Here is a 4707-nt window from a genome sequence, read left to right as displayed (position 1 = left end):
CACATCTGTCTAGCGATCGCCGACAACGATGAGATGGGATGAGATGAGATTTGTGATCGGGGCTGTGATTGTGATGGAACTGATGCATTGCCGCGGTGTCTGCTACGTACTCCCCGTACGGCGTATGTACTTCGTACTGTTGTAGCGCCGGCGTCGCTTGGTAGCCCGCGTACTCGGCTGCGGTGTCGTGACTCTGGTGAGGGCTGGCTGGATCGACTGGTGAGGCGATCAAACCATGGTACGAAGCAATAGTATCGCGGTGATATAGGGCTCTAGGAGACGTGTGACCATTGACAGACCCAAGCCAAACACTCGATGCAGGCCGCTAGGGAGATCATATACCTTTTCCATGGTCGAGTACCACCGTAATGTCCTCCGTCGCGGTTGTTGGGTCCATTTCAAGGCTGAGGCCGCGCCCGAGGTTGCGGCGACGTGCTTGTCGGAAGGTGACCCGAGGGATCTATCGCGGGCGTTGGAGATTTAGGACTGTCCAGCTCCCACTGCGCTGGGAAAAGGCTCGGAACACGGCTGCGTTGCTGCACCTCTTCCCGTGTCCTTCTGATTTAATTTGGTCAGTACTGACGCCGTACGCAGGTACTGGTAGACTCTGACTATGCGCTTGTTTCGTGATATGTGGTACCATTAGAAGACTGATGGTGTTGCACACCAAACCTACTTGCTGCCACACATAGCACGAAGTAAGCGGAAAGAAACTCTCAGGAAGGTTGATGCCGCTGTCGCACCGCACCGCGCCCCTAAGCCCCCCCGTCTTTCAATCTGTACTTCGTAATCAATCTCTAGCCCCCCCGCGTCGCGGGCCGTGAGGCTTTTGATTGTGAGCGATTAACAGATTGAATTGAAGCAAGTTGCCCATACACGGCTCCATAGGGCCCTGATACGCGCCGCACGACTGTGTACTTGGTACCTCTTACTCCAGATGGCGCCTTGCCGACAACTGGTCCCTGTGCTCGTAGTCTCGAGCTTGGCTTGGCAACATGGTTATCATAATATATCACTCTGTTTCTTTTGGTGTTTTTAATGCATTGCGGGCGCATATCGCTTGCGGAACTTCCGAATGGCAGGGTGGCGAACATGGCTGCGGGTGCTGAGTCCAGAGTCCTAACTGCTCGAATCGTGTCCCCTGTTCCCCTGTTGGCTTTCGCCGAGTCCGCTTCACGCTTCACGCTTCCGGCTCAGCCTTCTACTAGAGTACGTCGTACAAGTCGCGTCGAGCAAACTCGTCACATTGAAACCTGCTTGCCATTGATAGCGCTCGCCGGCTCGTACTAGCACTGTGCCAGCTACTAGCTACCAGCTGCTCAACTCGGAAAGCCGAGACTCAAGTCTAACACTGTACGTAGTACATAGTACATACCTTGGGCACAGTACCTAGGTATTGTACTGCATGCTTCAGACTGCCCATGTTCCCATGGGTTCTCGCGATGGAGCCGGGCAGGCAAGATAAAACCTCAATAAATACTCCATAGTGCTGTTGGAAGGAATCTCATCACACTTTGTCCAACATGCTCCCCTAGCCGGATCATGGATCCATGGACCTTCAGGAGCAGCAGCATGGAAGTTTTGCTGCTAGTCCTTGCAAAGTATCCCCTCTCAAAGACCGAGTACTGTGAAGGTAGTACGGCAGTTGACGCTGAACTCGCAAGTACTGTACGTACTCGGCGGCAACAGCGCGAGAATATCCCGTCGGAGGATATACTAACCAAGCTGTTATCTGGTGAGCAATGATGTAAAACGAAGTAGCGTATGCCGATCAATTGAATGTTGGCCCAACTTAGTTGCAGGCGTGAAGGAGCTATTCGGTACTCACAGCAATGGAACTGCCCTCCAAGTCTTCTATGCATGAGATCTAGGCCAGGGCCGTCGATATATGTAGTAGTGATCGGCTGTAGACGTGAGGCTCCATACGGAGTAGCTCCAGACTTTTGTCGATCCACTTGATTCACTAATCAGTAAGATCTTACGAAGTACAGTACTTCGTACTACCTACTGCAATACGAGTCGCACTTCGTATGATGAAGTGGACGTCAACCTAGTCGCTGTAACTGAACAATGACCGACTGTTGCTGCGAGATTCAGTTCCACCACGTACGTCCAAATGCAAAGAGCAGCAATAATGTGAGAGCATACTTCGTACTTGGTAACGAATTTGGCTGTTCATGTTGGTGATGGGACACTTTCAGCCAGGCGGTGATTGGCCGCCGGGCATGTTGCCAATGCATTATGGGCTCCGACTGAGACTGGAGAACGCATGAAAACATCATCACCACATCCAAGCCCAACCCTCTACAAAGTTAGAACCTCAGGAGGCGCTGTGCGACGTCGCTCGCAGCTCTCCACCCCGGATGGATACTTTGTCGGATCGCATAACCAAGTTCTTTCTTGCATCGTCCCGTGATGTGCATGTCAGCATGCCGAACTCTGTCGTGGGATACCTCCTCGAACACTTTATGCAGGGAATGTGAAATTAATGCCTCTGGTTTGCACCCCTTTTGAAGTGCACAATGCGGATAGGCAATTGGGAGAGTGATTACTACCGAGTATGGAGATGGACTATTGATTCATCTTGTGTTCTTAATGCAATGATTTGGATCTTAGTATAGCCCCGCGGGCCTAGGAAAGGAGGGGCCTAGTTGATCATACGCGTGATAATCGATGATCACCGCCGAGATTAATATTGACGGTGATAATGGTGGGTTCTCGGAGATGTTGAGGTAACGAAATATCAAATTATACCCACAACCTACTCGGTATTCGGAATTTTTTTTTGTGCAAGTCCAAGGCGAAAACGGCTCGTCGACTGAGTAACAAGTCCGGAGTAACACAAGAATACCTCTATTGTCGTCGGAAGGCATCTGGGAGAGGCAACCGATGGAGATGATGACGGCGGCGCAGCCCGGCGCAAGAGAAAATTGAGGAAGAACGATGCGGAGAAAGGAGCAAGGAACCACCTTGTTGCCCTGCCGGCATGCTCAGAAGTGGTACTTGGGGACTCGAGGCTGTCAACTTGTCAACTTGTCAAGCCGCGGGCGTAAGCTGCGTAGCCTTCCCGCTCTGTGGCCCAGTGGCCCCTCCGTATTCGCTCCAGCTTCCTAGGCTCGACGAGTGATGTGGACAGTGGATGAATTATTGCCCCGAGAAGCAACTAATAAGCTACAGTTGGCTACGGACCTAGGCTACTCAGCCCAAGAAGCCACTGGCAGGGGAACAATGGAGTTTAATGGACGCCCTCACCGGGCCCTGCTGAATGGCCCTGTGCCGTACCTTGCTGCCCCTGGGCTGGAGGCTGGAAGCTAGAGCCATTCGGTGATAGCCTCTTTCTCTGCTGCTTGGTGCTGGAACACATCCACGGTTTGGCCTGGGAGAGCGGGGCAGGTTCGCTTGCACGTCTTGTGACGAGATACGCAGCACGCAGAATGAAGTACAGGACAGTATCAACTTGTTATCAAGAGGCTGGCTTGTAGTCTTGTACAGTACAGTAGTAGTCTTGTGCTCGACTATCGAGCTCTATCCCACCTCTGCTGGAGACGGTCCCCCCTAAATAGGGACGATCGGCAGGTACAGCACAGCGTAGCGTTGGTCGCACGGAGAGATATTCTTCGATGGCGCCTTCGGTGGCTCTTGTCACCAAGGGAGGAGAAGGGCGCGGAGGAGAAGAAACGCTGATGCTCATACTGTCGCTGCCCGGGCGCGGCTCAACGTCCGCGGCCACCGATCTGTGTACGGGTAGTCTCTCTCAAGGCGCGAGTCTCGAGGGCAGAGTCTAAATCTGGAGTCTAGAGTCTAGAGCCTCGAGCCTAGACGCAAGTGGAAGTTTGCGACGGGCGGGAGAGTATCGCGACATCTGCACATCGTTGGCTTCGACAGGCAGGCAGCGGGAAGTACGGAGGGAACGCAGTAGTCTAGTTCCAGCAGATTGCGTGGGAGTTTGCGTTGGTGGCCACTCTCGTAGGCACTACCTACTGTACTACTGTACTCCGTGCTGGTAGCTGTAGCCGTGTGGAATGTGTGGGAAATGTGTCGGAGAGTTAGTAGCGGTGATCGGAACCGGAATAGTCCAAACTCGACCAGTCAACAGAACAATGGGATGTACGAAGAATGTCTGTCGAAGTCGACGTCGAAGACGGAAGGTACATGTACCTCCGTACTTCGGCCCCTCTCACTGGTGGAAAAGCCATAAGGCACCCCGTGCCTACCGCACGATGGCCTACGCCTACGCCTACACCTACTCTGTAGAGAACCCTACCCAAGGTACCTGATGTACCTAAGCCCATGATGGCTGGCCTGGCCTGGCCGGTCCTGTCCTGGAACACCGCTATTGCCCAGTCAACCGCTTCGTAATGCTGGGGGACTTCAGATATTACTCGACTAGGCTGCGTCTGGGGATGCAGCTTGATCAAGCATAGTCTGCAGGCACTACCGCCAGCTGGTGGGCAGCCTAGCAACTGACAGAGTAGTAACTTAGCACCTCAGCATTCTCGGCCGCCTGCACGCAGGGTGCTGGTGCAACCGTACGTCCACTCGTTCCGGGGGGGGGGATAATGGCCCGGCACCCAGTTTGGTAGGGAGCTACTGTGCCCGCCTAGGTACACTACAGTATAGTGCATCGGATAGTAGCACCAAAGCAGATAGGGACCCTAGAAAGCCCCCCAAGAACACCCCCCTACCAGCCGACCACCCCCAAGAAAG

Source organism: Venustampulla echinocandica (assembly GCF_003357145.1).
Source record: "Venustampulla echinocandica strain BP 5553 chromosome Unknown scaffold_0, whole genome shotgun sequence".
Taxonomy (NCBI): Eukaryota; Fungi; Ascomycota; class Leotiomycetes; order Helotiales; family Pleuroascaceae; genus Venustampulla; species Venustampulla echinocandica.
The sequence above is the reverse complement of the archived record's forward strand: the minus strand, read 5'-3'. Positions refer to the sequence as shown.